This window comes from Dendropsophus ebraccatus, chromosome 13 (genome assembly GCF_027789765.1).
Source record: "Dendropsophus ebraccatus isolate aDenEbr1 chromosome 13, aDenEbr1.pat, whole genome shotgun sequence".
Classification (NCBI taxonomy): Eukaryota; Metazoa; Chordata; class Amphibia; order Anura; family Hylidae; genus Dendropsophus; species Dendropsophus ebraccatus.
Genome location: NC_091466.1, coordinates 51086271 through 51105818, shown reverse-complemented (window position 1 = coordinate 51105818; position 19548 = coordinate 51086271). Strand labels below are relative to the sequence as shown.

The 19548-nt window shown below is 45.2% G+C and overlaps 1 protein-coding gene and 1 long non-coding RNA gene across 7 annotated transcripts in view; one reads left to right on the top strand and one right to left on the bottom strand.

Annotated features, from left to right (window-relative positions):
• Positions 1-19548, bottom strand: part of ACTR10 (actin related protein 10) — a 464033-nt gene that overhangs the window by 43639 nt on the left and 400846 nt on the right. The window lies entirely within an intron of this gene.
• Positions 1206-2703, top strand: LOC138771552 (uncharacterized). Its single transcript, XR_011359641.1, has 4 exons — positions 1206-1264; positions 1600-1632; positions 1910-1957; positions 2505-2703. It is a non-coding gene; the product is annotated as an uncharacterized lncRNA (long non-coding RNA).

The window sequence follows — 19548 nt, the reverse complement described above, 5'->3', positions numbered from 1 at the left end:
GAATTTCAACTAAAATCTTATGTGTTCAAGAAATTTTAGAACTTTTATTTACAAAAAAAAAAATAATTGCCACTAACAGAACACTTGATGTGTCATGGAACATAATGTCAGAATCACTTAGATGCAAAAAAGTTACTGCCATAAAAAGTTATTCATGTCAAATTTTAAAAATAGGGCAACGGTGTTAGGGAAACAACTGGCAGTGACGACAAGGGGTTAATAAATATCATTAGTGGAATTCATGTTCTTATTGAGACATCACAATAAATAGCATTTTCTGAAAGTTTCAAATGGGACAAAGTAACAATCATCCTAACCAAACCTATGTTCTCTGTTACAGGAAGGGCCGGTTTCCACTACGCACCTGGCACCCTAACCTGCAGACCATCATGTACGTATGAAGAAGAGATAAAATCATCTACATTATGTGGGATAACAATATGAGTCCATGGAGATCAGAGTTCCCCACCCAAAACTCTGTGTAGTCACATATCCCCAAAAACTGTATATAGGTATAAATATGAGCTGGTTTATATTCTATATTCAGTGAAGTTGACGAAGACGCGGATGAGGACGAGGCGGCGGACATCCCCAGGTGAGGGCTCAAAGCTTATAGTGTTGTAAATACATGTTTATTTTTTCACCATCCAGTTTAGAGAGAGGAGCTGCAGGAGGACAGGATAGGGGGCGCTCTAGTTAGACATAGCATCATATTTTTCCATTTATTTTAACAGCATTTATTCACATACCAAACTGCTGACACTGTGAGATAGCCATTAGGGTCCGCATACACTTCATACTTTAGTTGGTCGTACCCGACATATATAGTACTACTATGGTCAATGCATACAGCAATGTACAGCTCCACCCATTACCTTTGCAATAACTTTCTTTACAATAAACTATATAATCTGTAATATAATGATATATTTATATATGAGATGGTTTACATTCTATACACAGAGAAGAGGAAGAAGAGGACGAAGTGACCACCGAGGAGATCCCCAGGTAATGAAACAAAGCTTAGAGTATTGTGAATACATGTTGTTTTTTTCCTGTCCGTTCCCGACATATATAGTACTATCATGGTAAATACATACAGCAATGTACAGCTCACTCCATTACCTTTGCAATCACTTTCTTTACAATAAACCATATAATGTGTGATATAATAATATATTTATATATGAGATGGTTTACATTCTATACACAGAGAAGAAGAGCAGGACGAGGAGGAAGAGGCGACGACCGAGGAGATCCCCAGGTAATGAAACAAAACTGATAACATTGTGAATACAAGAAACTGTTATTTACCATCCTGTATAGAGAGGACAGGGGGCGCTCTATTTGGAGGTGGATATAATTTCTATTGTGTGTAATGGTGAATATTATATTACTGCAGGAGTGAATAGAGCTGGTAATAAATGCTGGAAGGATAGAACTAGACCTGACTATAATACATGTAGCCGCAGGAGCTGATGGCCCAGCTATAAGAATACATTTCCTTTGTATTGTTTCTATATAATGTGCTCAGCAATTCTGGTTTCCTTACACTAACCATTGATTTCCCTCCATTTCTTGGTCATTTCTCCTCGGCAGAAGCAGCAGCAGAAGGAGATCCATCTTATCCAGGTAAATATATGGGATGATACACTTACATGATAACACACCTCTATAGCTGCACTGTATATCCTCATGTCATCACTATATATTATATTATCAGTCACATATAATAACCACAAAAAGCCTCATGTACATAATACAGACATACAAGTTACATGGTGCCGCCTGTATCACACCCACTAGGATAGCACTGAGTCCCCTCTCTCCAGTGTAATGTCTATTCCCCATCACTGCTGACGGGTCTGATCTCAGGAAAGTCATGCTGGTTTTTCTCTTTCCCTTATAGACTGCGGGCGCTGTTCTGCTGCTGCTGCGCCACCACGGAGGAGTAAAGGTGAGTAACCAAAATCCCATCACACCTCAGATCACTTTTATCCTGACTATAATTTATCCAGTCAGGATAAAAGGATATATATATATATATATATATATATATATATATACACACACGTCCAGTATGAAGTGCACTCTATTCAAACCGGTGCAAGGGTGCCAGCAGCTGGAGACCGAATCCACGTCTCCCCATAAATAATCAAAGAATTCCGCAGCACAACCGTATGGTGAAAAAATCCAAAATTGTGTTTATTCCATTTCAGTAGAAAATTCCATGCAACGTTTCTGTCTCTTCCCGAGACCTTTCTCAAGCATGCTTGAGAAAGGTCTCGGGAAGAGACAGAAACGTTGCATGGAATTTTCTACTGAAATGGAATAAACACAATTTTGGATTTTTTCACCATACGGTTGTGCTGCGGAATTCTTTGATTATATATATATATATATATATATATATATATATATATATATATGTAACCTGTGATTATTAACAATGTTCATCATATCTTTATTCTGTTAACACATGGCTTGTTATATATCCTATCTAGATAACACCGCGCCGCCAGTGTGAGGAGAAGACACCCGACCATCTGGAGCTGTCTGGAGGAGGAGGCGTCCAGAACATCAAGGGGTAAATGAGGCGCCAGTAAGAACAGGAGGAAACATTTACCTCACATGGGGGGAGGAGGTGCCCCCATTTTCCATCAGAAATAGGAGGAATACACTCTAAGAACACCTAGAGTGTAAGGAGGAGGTGCCCTTAAAGGGGTTATCCAGGTAACTAAAAAGGTATTTCCTTCCTCGCCGCCATCTCACTTCTGGTTTGGTCTCCTCTCACACCAGCACCTTCTTACCTGGCAAAACGGAGGCGGCCTGAGACAGTGGGCCAGGTACTTTGTTGTGATTGTCGCATGCGGGTGGAACCAGTGGCGGTCAATGTACAAACAATGTTGCCTATGTCATCACAGCATTGTGCGTACATTGACCACTGCTGGCGGTGAGTTTCACCCACATGTGGTGATCACACCATAGTACCTGATCTACTCTCTCAGACCTTTGCCAGGTCAGAAGATGTTGGAGTGAGATGAGTCCGAACTGGAAGTGAGATGCTGGAAATGATGGAAAGGAAATACCTTTTCAGCTCCCCAGATAACCCCTTTTTAACATCAAGAGGCAAATTAGGGCCAAAAACATCAGGAGGATTTATTTGCCTCATACGGGGGAAGGAGGAGCCCCCATTACCATCAACACTAGGAGGAATACACTCTTTTAACACCTAGAGGGTCTGGAGGAGGTGCCCTTAAAGGGGTTATCCAGGTAACTAAAAAGGCATTTCCTCCCTCGCTGCCATCTCACTTCTGGTTTGGTTTCCTCTCACACCAGCACCTTCTTACCTGGCAAAACGGAGGCGGCCTGAGACAGTGGGCCAGGTACTTTGTTGTGACTGTCGCATGCGGGTGGAACCAGTGGCGGTCAATGTACAAACACTGTTGCCGATGTCATCAAAGCATTGTGCGTACATTGACCACTGCTGGCGGTGAGTTGCACCCGCATGTGGTGATCACACCATAGTACCTGATCTACTGTTTCAGACCTTTGCCAGGTCAGAAGATGTTGGAATGAGATGAGTCCGAACTAGAGGTGAGATGCTGGTAATGGTGGAAAGGAAATGTCTTTTCAGCTCCCCAGATAACCCCTTTTTAACATCAAGAGGCAAATTAGGGGCCCATAACATCAGGAGGATTTATTTGCCTCAAACAGGGGGAAGGAGGAGCCCCCATTACCATCAGAAATAGGAGGAATACACTCTCAAAACACCTAGAGGGTCTGGAGGAGGTGCCCTTAAAGGGGTTATCCAGGTAACTAAAAAGGCATTTCCTCCCTCGCCGCCATCTCACTTCTGGTTTGGTCTCCTTTCACACCAGCACCTTCTTACCTGGCAAAACGGAGGCGGCCTGAGACAGTGGGCCAGGTACTTTGTTGTGATTGTTGCATGCGGGTGGAACCAGTGGCGGTCAATGTACAAACAATTTTGCCGATGTCATCACAGCATTGTGTGTACATTGACCACTGCTGGCGGTGAGTTGCACCCACATGTGGTGATCACACCATAGTACCTGATCTACTCTCTCAGACCTTTGCCAGGTCAGAAGATGTTGGAATGAGATGTGATCGAACTGGAAGTGAGATGCTGGTTATGGTGGAAAGGAAATATCTTTTCAGCTCCCCAGATAATCCCTTTTTAACATCAAGAGGCAAATTAGGGCCAAAAACATCAGGAGGATTTATTTGCCTCATACGGGGGAAGGAGGAGCCCCCATTACCATCAACACTAGGAGGAATACACTCTTTTAACACCTAGAGGGTCTGGAGGAGGTGCCCTTAAAGGGGTTATCCAGGTAACTAAAAAGGCATTTCCTCCCTCGCCGCCATCTCACTTCTGGATTGGTTTCCTCTCACACCAGCACCTTATTACCTGGCAAAACGGAGGCGGCCCGAGACATTGGGCCAGGTACTTTGTTGTGACTGTCACATGCGGGTGGAACCAGTGGCGGTCAATGTACAAACAATGTTGCCCATGTCATCAAAGCATTGTGAGTACATTGCCCACTGCTGGCGGTGAGTTTCACCCACATGTGGTGATCACACCATAGTACCTGATCTACTCTCTCAGACCTTTGCCAGGTCAGAAGATGTTGGAATGAAATGAGTCCGAACTGGAAGTGAGATGCTGGTAATGGTGGAAAGGAAATGTCTTTTCAGCTCCCCAGATAACCCTTTTTAACATCAAGAGGCAAATTAGGGCCCATAACATCAGGAGGATTTATTTGCCTCATACAGGGGGAAGGAGGAGCCCCCATTACCATCAACACTAGGAGGAATACACTCTTTTAACACCTAGAGGGTCTGGAGGAGGTGCCCTTAAAGGGGTTATCCAGGTAACTAAAAAGGCATTTCCTCCCTCGCCGCCATCTCACTTCTGGTTTGATCTCCTCTCACACCAGCACCTTCTTACCTGGCAAAACGGAGGCGGCCTGAGACAGTGGGCCAGGTACTTTGTTGTGATTGTCGCATGCGGGTGGAACCAGTGGCGGCCAATGTACATACAATGTTGCCGATGTCATCACAGCATTGTGCGTACATTGACCACTGCTGGCGGTGAGTTTCACCCACATGTGGTGATCACACCATAGTACCTGATCTACTGTCTCAGACCTTTGCTAGGTCAGAAGATGTTGGAATGAGATGTGATCAAACTGGAAGTGAGATGCTGGTAATGGTGGAAAGGAAATATCTTTTCAGCTCCCCAGATAACCCCTTTTTAACATCTAGAGGCAAATTAGGGGCCCATAACATCAGGAGGATTTATTTGCCTCATATGGGGGAGGAGAAGCCCCCCTTTTAATCAGTAACTAGAGGAAGAGACTTCCTTAACACCTAGAGTGAGAGACAAGAGTCTACAGGAGGCAGCAGTAACATCTAGAAGCAAGTGAGGTGAATTTATCATCAAGATTCATTGGTGTCAGATGGGACAAGAGTGATAAAGCTACTCACCCATCTATGCTGTCAGTGGTAGAGTTGGTATTAGCACCTGATCAACCTGAACCAGTGATGAAGCCCCTTCTCCAGGTTATGCTGCCCTTATCTGATTCTCAAACTATGTTTAATTAGTGTTACCCTCTAAGCCCAGAGGAGGGGCAACTCTCCAGCCATGGCTCCCTCGAGGTTTCCCCCACAGGGGGTTTTTCCTCGCCTGAGTGCTGGAGGGTGACTCATTGTGAGTCGGGGGTCTTTTTTGGTGTCATATAATTTAAAATAAAATTATGATCATTTGACACCTAATTACAATGTGTCATGTCTTTATTTTGCTGCTTTGGTGTCACTTATTTTGCTTTGGACTTATATATTTATTACATATTGCAAAGTCATAAAACCACACATCTGCCCACCAGAGGAACACCTCCATCATTTTATTTCATCAGAATCAGGACTTAGGAGGAGGAGACTGTTTAAGACACATGACACCTTTATCTGTATGTGTGTATGTACGTTACATAGTATTAATTCAACTGTTAATTAACACTAATTATAGCAGCCAATGCAGGCCTACAGGAAGCATAACCCTACTTTCCCAGGTGACTGAAAATCCAAAATTGCCTATGTGGGCAGGAGGGATTTTTAATAGACAGTCGAGTCAACTAGAACATAGATAATGGGTTCCAAGTCTTACGGAGCTATACACACTCTAGACAGTAGATAAATTCTCTGAATCTACAGGAAAAGTTTAACTGGAGTGAACTTAAAAGGGAACTCACATGAAAATAAAAAAGCAAGGCAGGCAGGGGTGCAGGAACTTAATAAACGGTGTATACTTACCAGTACCCGTCTCACTGAGCTGTGCCCTGGCTGTTATTTTCTCCTGGAATCCAAGCACGTCAAGTACCTGGAACTTCCAGCTGCAACCTGACGGCTAGGCTGAGCGGTGTCCTTCCCCAGTCACTGACTGGCTTGAGGGGCAATTGCTCAGCCGGGCACATGACGTTGTAACTGGAAGAGCTGCAAGAACCCAGCGGCTGTTAGATGGACCCAGAGACCCTATGGTGGACTAGGGTAAGTATAGTCGGTTTATTATGTTTCCGCAACTCCCCACCCCTCGGTTTTTTTAATGTCCTGGGACTTCACCTTTAATGAATGGGTCTGGATGACACCCTTCAGTGTTGTCTGCGGGCGGGAGATAGCCCGGTACCTGTCTGCGAGTAGGAAGAGGTAAGGTTCTTCATGTGGACAAGTGTAATGGAGGCAGAGCCAGCGCTGTGGTAGGGCTGCCGGATTCACCGTATGGGAATCATGGGCTAAAACAGGGCAAAGTCTGTTAATGCAGGAGCTCTGTGTGCCATCACACACAACACAGTGTCAGCGCATCATGTACGATGGTGCCTGTAGCTGAGAGAAACATTAGTGGATGGTATCGGCTGGACTATTAAACTAATAGGTATCGGCTAAATACAAAGCAATATTTCCGGGCAGCGGTGCATTATGGGTTGTCAGCACCCAGGGCAAGGCAAAGTATTGTGCTCCCCAACTTGGGCCTGTGAACATATAAGAGTAACAATGCAGACAGTGTAAGCATTAAGCATTTTTGGAAAAAACGGAAAAAAAAAAAAAAAAAACGGATGAAAAAAACGGATGCAACCGTTTTTCATTGACTTCCATTATATATATATATATATATATATATAAAAAAAAAACAGAATCCTTTTTTTTAACGGACACAAAAATGAAGTTAACGGATTCATTTTTAAAAAAAATGAAAGTCAATGGAAAAACGTTTCAAAACGGGTGCACACAAATGCATTGTTTTTTGTTTAGTTTTTTGCAAAAAATCGGATGAAAATAACTGATTGCAAAAACGTAGTGTGAACCCAGCCTAAGGTACATTTCTTTTGCAGTGCAGTGGGATCTTATAAGCAAGTATGGAGCTCCTTATTGCTGCTGATTGCTGGTTTGCACATTTGTCTTTTTGCTGCTTTTAAAGAGGATGTACCACCAGGTCCTCTTTAATCTGAACCCAGGGATCGAACGGTGCCGTCATGGGCAAGGCGGCCCGCCCCCAGTGGGAGGGAATTCCCTCCCCTGTATGACGCGGCTCCATTCATTCTAAAGGAGCCGTGTCATACAGGGGTGGGAAATCCCTCCCACTGGGGGCGGGCCGGCCTACCTCCAGTGCTTGAGCATCGTCCGGTTCTGGTGCATAGAACGGCGCTGTGCACGAGAACTGGGCCGCGGTCCGAAAAACGGACCGCGGCAACCGCTTCCCCGAGACGGCGTCGTTCGATCCCTGGGTTCAGGTTAAAGAGGATGTACCTGGTGATACATCCTCTTTAAGCACAAGGCACTTTTGCAGTTGCAGCTTGTGAGATAGTTTAGTGGTTGCAATCCGGTCACAGTATTTATACAAGGCACTTTTGTAAGAGTTGCTGCCTCTGAAATTGGCCACTGGCTGTTCCTATGGAGTTGATGGAAAGAGCCAAGTACAACGCTCTTCTGGCGTACTCGGCTCTTGCCATTGCTCAATAGGAATGAATTGAGCCGCAGGTCGCACGCCATACAAGCAACTCTATTCATAACAGAGCCGTCAAGGCCCGATATGGAGATCGGCGGGAAGTACAAAGGTCAGACCCCCCCCGTGACCTCCTACTTTTCCTCTATCCTGTGAATAGGGGAAAAGTGAATTTTTTCTGGACAACCTCAAGGACAGTTTAGTCCACAGCTATTTTACCAACAAAAGTAGAAGGAACACCACTACTCTTACAGTAAAGGGAAGGCACCTCTGTGGACAGTTTTCCTTTTCTTTCTACCCCATAGAAATGAATTTTTGAGCCCAGCAAATGGCAGAACAATCAAACTAATTGACCAGGTGAACTGCAAAAGCAAAGGAGCCATCTACATGGCAATGTGCCCCTGCCCCAAAATATATGTAAGGAAAACCATTCAGGAGTTACGCCGAGACATATGCAAGCACATTAGCAAAGTTAAAACGGGGACAGATACGGCACTAGTACGCCATGTTAGAGGCTTTTCTATTACAATGATGTTAACACATTGTGGTTTGAGAAAAAGAAAACTTGGCCCTCGAGGTGGAAACTTAGATAGCCTCCTTTTAAAAGAGAAATATACAGACTACACTGTCTGAGTCCCTGAACGAAGGCTTCACCTTTAACTAAATTTTGTTCTTTTGGAGTCTGCTTAATACTGACTAGGTATTAAAAGGGTATTTCGAGAAAAATTAAAGGGGTAGTCCTGCGGGGGGGGGGGGGGGGGGTCTGGTGTCTGGTGTCTGACGCGGGCCCGAGACAGTGGGCCCGTCAGTGACGGAGGCGGGATCCGTTTCAAGTCCGCTCAGATCCCGCCTCTGTCACTGACTGGCTGAGCAGACCTGAGACGTATCGTCTAGGGCCCGCGTCAGACACCAGGAAGCGACCGGGCACCGGGGACCCGCCGCTGGAACTGGGAAGGTGAGTGGACGTAGTTTCCCTCAGCCACCTCCTCCCCGGTCCCAGGAAAAAAATGCCCCCCCCCCCCCCCCCCGCCGGAGTACCCCTTTAAGGAGATGAAGTTTAAGGTCTAACCCCTGAACCCCCCCCCCCAACAATCATCGTATCGCACCCCGCAGGTTCTATTCATTCCTATAGGATGTGCTGACCCAGGGGTCTATTCAGAACAGAACTGAAATACCTCTTTAATACAACTGTAAATAATGTACATAGATTCACTAAGTAGCAATGATAGTGCATATCCCATTTCTTCAGCTGACAAATACCGATATGGCATGATGACAGTGTTTCTTAGTGCTTAGTTCTTGGTGCTTAGCGCTCGTAGTGACACCTCAAAAGAGAAATATTAAACTTATTACATTCCTGTGGACCCTCAAAATAGTGAATGATCTAACATCTAGAAGTTGATTAAAAAGTAAATCTCCATAGTCTGAATATTATAAACTAAGACTGTGGTCATATCTAAGGTCCCTAGTTTTAATTACCATTACAATCGCACTATTAATACATATCAATAAAAGTTACGTTTTAACCAGGGCTGTGGGGTCGGTTAGACGCAGCTCCGACTCTACGTCCTTCATAAATGGCCAATCAGACGCCAGGGGAGTTATTTATCACACTGGTGTAAAGTAGAACTGGCTCAACAGCTTCTTTCTAATGTCCTACATGATCCTGGGCCGATTTGTGAGGGAATAGGGCAAAGATATAATGCAGATTCTCCTGTGTGCAGTGAACTACCCACTTTGCCAGTCAGTGACTACAGCTGTGTCCCGCCTCACTCACTGATTGGCTCAGTGGGTATTTCAGAGTGGGGCCGTAACATAACAGGTTTGGGAGCCCGACGGGGACCATGAGCTGTGACACTGCACTGTGGGGGCATGGGGGTGGGTCAATAGGACTTCTTTATTATGATCTCATAATGTATGTGAGAAAGGATTTTAATAAATAAGGGGCTTAGATTGATAAAACATAACACATATTAATGAGGAACACTTATAAAATTAACAGGAAAATTCAATTATAACATTTTTAAAGATTTTTTTTTAAAGCTGGAGTCAGAGACGGGACATTTAACCCCTTAGGGACCAAGCCTATTTGGACCTTAATGACCAGGCTCATTTTTCAAAATCTGACCTGTCTCACTTTATGCGCTTATAGCTCAGTGATGCTTTAACATACAATTCTGAGATTGTTTTTTTGTCACATATGGCACTTTGTGTTAGTGGCAAAATTTGGTCACTATCTTGCGTGTTTTTTGTGAAAAACATAAAAATATCATGAAAAATTTGCGCTTTACAAACTTTGAAATTCTCTACTTCTATAAAAAGAAAGTCGTATGACATAAACTAGTTACTAGGTCACATTATCAATATGTCCTCTTTATTCTGGCTTCATTTCGTAAACATATTTTACTTTTTTAGGGTGTTACGGGGCTTAGAAATGTATCAGCAAATTATCACATTTTCATGAAATTTCCAAAACTGATTTTTTTAGGGACCAGTTCTATTTTTAAGTTGATTTAGGAGGCTTGTATACTGGAAACCCCCATAAGTGACCCCATTTTGGAAACAAGACACCTTAAATAATTAATCTAGGGGTATAATGAGCATTTTAACCCTACAGGGGCTGGAGGAAAGTACAATTAGACCGGAAAAAAATGGAAAATAGAAATTTTCAAATAATATGTTTGTTCAGATAAAAGTATCTCATTTTTACAAGCAACAGGAGAGAAAAAGTACCCCAAAACTTGTAAGGAAGGTTCTCCTGAGTACAATGGTACCCCATATGTGGGAGTAAACCACTGTATGGGCACACAGCGGGGCTCAGAAGGGAAGGAGCGCCAATTAGCATTTTCTGTGCAGATTTTGCTGTACAAGTTTTCAGGCGCCAGGTGAAGGTGCCAGCGAAGTGAACCCCCCTCAAAAGTCACCCCATTTTGGAAAGTACACCCCTCAAAGAATACATCTTGGTGAGCGGTGAGCATTTTGACCCCACAGGTATTAGAGAAAAGTATTCAAAATTAGACAGTAAAAATGAAAAACTTGAATTTCTCCAATAATATTTTTGTTTAGTTTGAAATTTCTCAATTTCACAAGGAACAGGAGAGAAAAGGCACCCCAGGTTCTCCCGAGTAGAAAGGTACCCCAAATGTGGGCATAAACCACTGTATGGGCACACAGCAGGGCTCAGAAGGGAAGGAGCGCCAATTAGCATTTTCAGTGCAGATTTTGCTGTAGAAGTTTCTGAGCGCCAGGTGCGTTTGAAGTGTCCCTGTAGTGTCCGCAGAAGAGAAACCCCCCCATAGGTCACCCCACTTTGGAAAGTGAACCCCTCAAAGAAGTCATCTTGGGGTGCAGTGAGCATTTTAACCCCACAGGTATTTGAGGAAAGTATTCAAAATTTGACAGTAAAAATGAAAAACTAGAATTTTTCCAATAATATGTTTGTTTAGTTTGAAATTTCTCAACTTTACAAGGAATGGGAGAGAAAACGCAACCCAAAATCTGTACAACAATACCCCATATGTGGGTATAAACCATTGTATGGACACACAGCGGGGCTCAGAAGGAAAGGAGTGTCATTTTGCTGGAGCAAAACCGCAGCTAGTATCGGTTATTAGAATAGCGCAGTTACTAAAAAAATTTTTTTTAAATGAGATTACAGGTAATCTGGGGTGGTGACGGGCAACCTGGGAGTGTTTACTTGCTATCTGGGGTGGTGACGGGCAATCTGGGGTGTTTATGGGCAATCTAGGGTGGCACAGGCAGTCTGTGGCAATCTGGGGTCTTTATGGGCAATCTGGGGGTGTTTACTGGCTATCTGGGGTGGTTACGGGCAATCTGGGGGTGTTTACTGGCTATCTGGGGGTGTTTACTGGCTATCTGGGGAGGTAACGGACAATCTGGGGGTGTTTACTGGCTATCTGGGGTGGTGATGGTCAATCTGGGGGGGTCACAGGCAAACTGGGGTGGTGATGGTCAATCTGGGGCAGGAGTTACAGGCAACCTGGGGGGGGGGGTTATGGGCAATCTGGGGTGGTTACGGGCAACCTGGGGCAATCTGTAGTGGTTATGGGCAGCCTGTGGAAATCTGGGGTGGTTACAGGCAATCTGGGGGTGTTTACTGGCTATCTGGGGTGTTAACGGGTAATCTGAGCGGTTACAGGTAAACTGGAGTGGTTATGAATAATCTGGGGTGGTTACAGGTAATATGGGGTGGTTACAGGTAATGCGGAGTGGTTACAGGTAATATGGAGTGGTTACAGGTAATCTGGGGTGGTTACAGGTAATGCGGAGTGGTTACAGGTAATGCGGAGTGGTTACAGGTAATCTGGGGTGGTTACAGGTAATATGGGGTGGTTACAGGTAATCCGAGGTGGTTACAGGTAATCCGAGGTGGTTACAGGTAATGCGGAGTGGTTACAGGTAATGCGGAGTGGTTACAGGTAATCTGGGGTGGTTACAGGTAATCCGGGGTGGTTACAGGTAATATAGGGTGGTTACAGGTAATGCGGAGTGGTTACAGGTAATACGGAGTGGTTACAGGTAATCTGGGGTGGTTACAGGTAATGCGGAGTGGTTACAGGTAATCTGGGGTGGTTACAGGTAATATGGGGTGGTTACAGGTAATCCGAGGTGGTTACAGGTAATCCGGGGTGGTTACAGGTAATGCGGAGTGGTTACAGGTAATGCGGAGTGGTTACAGGTAATCTGGGGTGGTTACAGGTAATATGGGGTGGTTACAGGTAATCCGAGGTGGTTACAGGTAATCCGAGGTGGTTACAGGTAATGCGGAGTGGTTACAGGTAATGCGGAGTGGTTACAGGTAATCTGGGGTGGTTACAGGTAATCTGGGGTGGTTACAGGTAATCCGGGGTGGTTACAGGTAATATAGGGTGGTTACAGGTAATGCGGAGTGGTTACAGGTAATACGGAGTAGTTACAGGTAATCTGGGGTGGTTACAGGTAATGCGGAGTGGTTACAGGTAATCTGGGGTGGTTACAGGTAATATGGGGTGGTTAGAGGTAATCCGAGGTGGTTACAGGTAATCCGGGGTGGTTACAGGTAATGCGGAGTGGTTATAGGTAATGCGGAGTGGTTACAGGTAATCTGAGGTGGTTACAGGTAATATGGGGTGGTTACAGGTAATCCGAGGTGGTTACAGGCAATCCGAGGTGGTTACAGGTAATGCGGAGTGGTTACAGGTAATGCGGAGTGGTTACAGGTAATGCGGAGTGGTTACAGGTAATCTGGGGTGGTTACAGGTAATCTGAGGTGGTTACAGGTAATCCGGGGTGGTTACAGGTAATACGGGGTAATGCGGGGTGGTTGCAGGTAATCCGGGGTGGTTGCAGGTAATCTGGGGTGGTTACTGGTAATGCAGGGTGGTTACAGGTAATCTGGGGTGGTTACAGGTAATGCGGAGTGGTTACAGGTAATCTGGGGTGGTTACTGGTAATGCAGGGTGGTTACAGGTAATCTGGGGTGGTTACAGGTAATGCGGAGTGGTTACAGGTAATGCGAGGTGGTTACAGGTAATGCGGAGTGGTTACAGGTAATGCGAGGTGGTTACAGGTAATCTGGGGCACTTGACTTTTTATCCCGTCACCAATGATTTATGGTGACGGGGATAAAAATTGCCGGCAGCATTTGGAACAAGTGATCAGTGGTCTATATCGCTCATCACTTGTACCAGGACCACATCGGCTAGTCCCCGATCATTGCCCCATGCTCTCCTCCACCTCTGGTGGTGGAAAGAATGAGAGTTTGATCTTTTCTTAACGGTACAAACACACTTGCTGTATCCACAGCGAGACTCGTGCCCTGTGTACTCAATGGCAGACAAACTCGCAGCAGGGATGTACATCCCTGCTGCGAGTTTGCCGGCTGCCCGCCCCGTTAACCCCCTGGCCACCGGAGACTATACGTCACCTGATCCCGGCTTCCTCCGGCTTGCTTCGGGGCTCCCAACGTCTTCACGGCCCGCTCAGCCAATCAGTGCGCTGTGGCGGGGCAGCATACTGATTGGCCAAGCGGGACGTGCCGGGAATCAGCGAAGGAAGCCCGAGTCGGGATCAGGTGACGTATAGTCTCCGGCGGCCGGGGGGTTAACTGGGCGGGCTGCGGACAAACTCACTGCGGATACGGCAAGTGTTTTTATACCTTAAAGGGGTAGTCCATCAAAAAAAAATTTCTTTCAAATTAACTGGTGCCATAAAGTGCCAGAGATTTGTAATTCACTTCTATTAAAAAATCTTAAGTCTTCCAGTACTTATCAGCTGCTGTGTGTCCAGCAGGAAGTGGTGTTTTCTTTCCTGTCTGACCCAGTGCTCTCTGTTGCCTCCTCTGTCCATGTCAGGAACTGTCCAAAGCAGGAGCAAATCCCCATAGAAAACCTCTCCTGCTCTCCAGACTGGAAATACAACTTCCTGTTGGGCATACAGCAGCTGATAAGTACTGGAAGGCTTGAGATTTTTTAATAGAAGTAAATTACAAATCTCTGGCACTTCATGGCAGCAGTTGATTTGAAAGAAAAAATGTTTTGGTGAACTACCCCTTTAAGGAATTAATCACTGTGAACACGAAGGCTATTCCGGGAGGGACAGGGGGGAGCATGTATTCATCTCCTCTCACTGTGGATTCACGGTGAGAGAAGATGAAAGCGTTCAGCTGTGCTGGCAATAGTGATTGGGGGATTGTAATTGGTGCACTTTTTTTTACTTTTACACTAGTGTACATTACTGTACACTAGTGTAACACTTAGATTACACACTGACCGCTGATACCCCGCACTGCTGCCGCCGCCAGTCGGTGATTTATTCCGATGAGTCCAACGTTAAAAGGCGTACACATCGGAACAAAGCCCATTAGTGGCCGCCGTTAAAATACGTGCGGCGGTCACTAAGGGGTTAAAGTGACTGTACCACCAGGCCGAGGCGGGCCGACCCACCCTTAGTGGGAGGAAACCCTAGCCCCTCTATGATAGGGTTCCATTGATTCTAATGGAGTCATATCATAGAGGGGCTGGGGTTTCTTCCCACTAAGGGTGGGTCGGCCCGCCTCCAGTGCTTCTGCCTGGGCCTGGTGGTACAGTCACTTTAACGACAATGGACATAAATGTAAACACGGAAAAATGCAACAGCTTACCGTAATGGCAAGATGTAGACCCACTACAGACATGAAAATAGTTAAAAGCAGCCCCCCTCCCAACTGCTAAAAAAAAAACTCCCACAAAAATAATGAGGCTTTTGGTTACCATTTGCAATCAGTGTAAATCACCCCGATAAGGTAGCCTCATGCTTGGGTTGGACCCTACACTGTACTATGGCGTATAATACGCCTATTCTCTGGGCATGCAAGATCCATCTTATACCTGCAAAAATAATTGCACCACCTGGGTGGAATGGGTGGAGTGCACAAACAAGTAGAGGCAGCCACTCACCCCATCTGGAACAAAGAAAAAAAGACAAATTTGGTCAGCTCTCCTAGAACACCATTCACACTAGGCAGGAGCGCGTTGCTATGCCCAGAGCATAGGCGTATTATACACCATGGAGAGGCCATAGTACAGTGTAGGGTCCGCCCCGTGCATGAGGCTATCTTATCGTGGTGGGGTGGTTTACACTGTTTGCAAAAGGTAACCGAGAGCCTCATTATTTTTGTGGGAAATTTTTTTAGCAGTTGGGGGAGGGGGGCTTCTTTTAACCATTTTCATGTCTGTAGTGGGTCTACATCTTGCCATTGCGGTGAGCTGTTGCATTTTTCTGTGTTTTTGTGTTTACAATTTCAGCCATAGCAACGCGGACCTGCCTAGTGTGAATGGTGTTCTAGGAGAGCTGACCAAATTTGTCTTTTTTTCAATGGACGTAAATGTATGCCATGAAAGTTATGGCCCAGATGGCACACGGCATACATTTACCCCATGGTCTGCAGGGGCTCTATAAAGGGAGTTTAGAAGCTGAGCTTGCTTCATAGAGAGTGAGGACCAGCTGCTATGAGTAGCTGGGTCCTCACTGTTAATAATGGGCGGTCACGGACCTGCCGTTAACCCTTTCAATGCCACGATCGCAGAAATTAAATGTATGCTCCTGTCACTGTCTGACAGGGACAGTCACAGGAACCCGATGCAGGGGTTCCGATAGTTTTTTCTGTCTGCTGGAGGTCACTTACCTTCCTCACGGCAGTTAGATGGGCGATCAGTGCAAAGAGTCTGCACAGGCAGGATCTATGCAATGATCGCAGAGAACACTGATCAATTCTAGGCTATGGAATAGCAATGATCCGTGTTAGTAAATTTAATAGATACATGTTATAGTCCCCTAAGTGGACTTAAAATTTTTACCGGACTTTATTTACCGGATTTGACAATAATAACTGGACTGGACCAAAACCACCAGATTTTGGTGGTGCACAAGCTCCGTAAGACTTCGTAGAGCTTTGTGGATAGAGGGTGGGAGGGCTCCCTCTTTGTGCCTTCACCTTGACGTGGTGAGGGAGCTTGCATGCCCTAGTGATCCATTGAGCTAAGCTGCCTGGAGTTAATGCTCCTGGTGGGGTCTCCCGTGCCAGACAGGTCAAAGGGGAGAGGCCAGACTAAGTAAGGCACCCAGTAGAAAGGGCTGGAAATCTACTTCTTTTCCTTATACTAAAAACTCAATGGATAGATATCAGAATATCCAGACAAGTGCAGTGCTTGAAGGTGAGCGACTTATGTCAGAAGGCAATTAAAGTGTTATTCAGGCTTAGAAAAACATGGCCGCTTTGGTCGAGAAACAGACCCTCTTCTGTCCTCAGGTGGGTCAGGTTGAGCAGCTCAGTTCTATTCAAGTGAATGGAGCTGAATTGTAATACCACAAATAACCTGAGGATAGGAGTGGTGCTGTTTTTGCAGGAAAGTAGCTGTGTTTATTCTAATTCCGAATAAGCCCTAAGTTAGAGTAGGTATGGAACCTAGCGTACGGGACTTATTGAGAACTGGGAACAGGGATGGACTGGGACTAAAAAGCAGGCCTGGCAATGAAATCCCAGCAGCTCATATTCAATATAATCACTGCTAGGGCCTGACTGGTCAAAGGTCATCTCTGGCAAATGGCAGAGGGGCCGACATCCTCTCTTGTGACCCCAAGCAGTGTTTTGCTTGCGGTCACAGGGGGCAGTCTAGCCCCCGGCTGAGCCCCCTGGGGGTGCCCGGGGCACCAGAGAGCTCAGTGTGCGCTGGCATCCGGGACTTCCGGAACAGGGAGCGCGTGTTAGAGAGACTCCCTGTGCCGGAAGTACCAGCCCCGTTGCACACTGAGCTCTCTGATACCTGCGCTGCTGGGAATCTCCATGACACCACCAGGGAGCTGCGTATCAGGAGGGGAAGAAGAGGAGAAGAGAACTGCGATGGGGGAGCAAGTTGTTAGGTGAATTTGTTCTATTTATCTGCTTTGCACAACAGAGGGGCCATCTACAAGGGGGACAACACAGGGGGGCCATCTACAAGGGGGGACGACACAGGGGGGCCATCTATAAAGGGGACAATACAGGAGGACATCTATAAGGGGGACAACACGGGGGCCATCTATAAGGGGGACAACACAAGGACTGCCATCTATAAGGGGGACAACACAAGGACTGCCATCTATAAGGGGGACAACACAGGGGGGCCATCTATAAGAGGGAAAAGATGGGGGCCCATCTATAATGGGGACAACACAGGGGGGCCATCTATAAGAGGGACAACATAAGGGTGCCATCTATAAGGGGGACAACACGGGGGGGGGGGCATCTATAAGGGGGGCAATAAGGGGGGCAAAATAAAGGGGGCAACAAAGGGGGGGCATCTATAAGGAGGATGGAGAACACAGTAGGGCCATTTATAAGGGGGACAACACATTGGGGTCATTTATAAGGGGGACAATACAGGGGGGTCATCTATAAGAGGGAATACACAGAGGGGGCATCTATAAGGTGGAATACACAGAGAAGGCATCTATAAGGGGTAGTACACAGTGGGGAGCATCTATAATGTAAGGGTTATATATATATATATATATATATATATATATATATATATATATGTATATATGTGTCCAAGCATGCCCTGACAGCTATAAACCTTCAGGAACTGCTGGGAGTTGTAGTTTTCCCTACAAAATTAAAATGTATTTTGTAGGGAGAACTATAACTCCCAGCAGTTCCTGTAAGGCTGCCGAAATTCTGCTGCGGAATCCCGCCAGCCTCCGTGCCCTACTGCCAGTCTATAGGAGGCTCGTGTCCATTCTTCCACGCGGAGAGAGGAGCCTCCCATAGACTTCCAGTATGGTACGGAGGCTGGAGTGATTCCGCGGCTGAAAATTTGCCAGTTTTACTCTGTGTGAACTGGCCCTTAGTCTATAGCTGTCAGGGCATGCTCGGAGTTGTAGTTTCCAATCTATGGGGTTGGGAGTTCCATTTTTTATTCATGTAAAATGAAAACCCCAGAACTATGTAACACCTAACCCCATAGATTGTGAACTACCCTGGCAGCTATAGACCTTCAGGAACTGTAGTTGTAGTTTTCCCAACAAAATACATTTTTTTAATTAAGGTAAAATGAATTCCCCTGAATTATCTACTTTGTTGAGAGAACTAGAGCTCCCAGCAGTCCCTGAAGGTCTATAGCTGTCAGGGCATGATAGGCGTTGTAGTTCACAATATATGGGGTTGGGTGTTACATAGTTCAGGGGTATTCATTTTACATGAATAAAAAATCTAACACCCAACTCCACCACTTGTGAACTACAACTTCCAGCATGCCCTGATAGCTATAGACCTTCAGGAACTGCTGAGAATTGTAGCTCCCGGTATGTCTAACATGATTATATAGTATATAGGGACCTTAGTAGTGTCTGTGCTGCAGTGACATTTTATCATAAAACTTTCCCCGTACGGTAAGTGGGCTTGGGTGCTTTTACATGCCAGGGCTGATATTAAGTCCCAGTCCGGCCCTGACCCCTGCCATATGGCGGGAAAATACACAATGTCACACAACACCTAGGATGGAGCCGTCTATCACTACTCATATTCATTTGTAAATTACACTAGGAACAATACAAGAAAAATAAAATAGCTAGGATTTACCTAATGACGTGATCATGTATGTACTACTACTATACAAGCACATATATAATCAATAATGCCGCCATAGAGTGGTCAGATACAATGTTTACATAAGCTCTGTACACTAGCACTATACAAGCACTAATATATGCAAACACACTGATAAACAGTGGTCAGATACCAGCTCTATGTAGGATCTGTAAACTACCACTATACAAGCACTCATATATGTAAGAATAGTTAGTGTATGATACCAATGTGGTGTGATATATATATATATATATATATATATAATATATATATATTATATATATATATATATATATAAATATATATAAGCTTATGTAATTAAAAGTACTGAAAGACTTGAGGTTTTTTAAATAGAATTAAATTACAAATCTCTGGCACTTTCTTGCACCAGTTGATTTGAAAGATTTTTTTCTCCCCCGCTGGA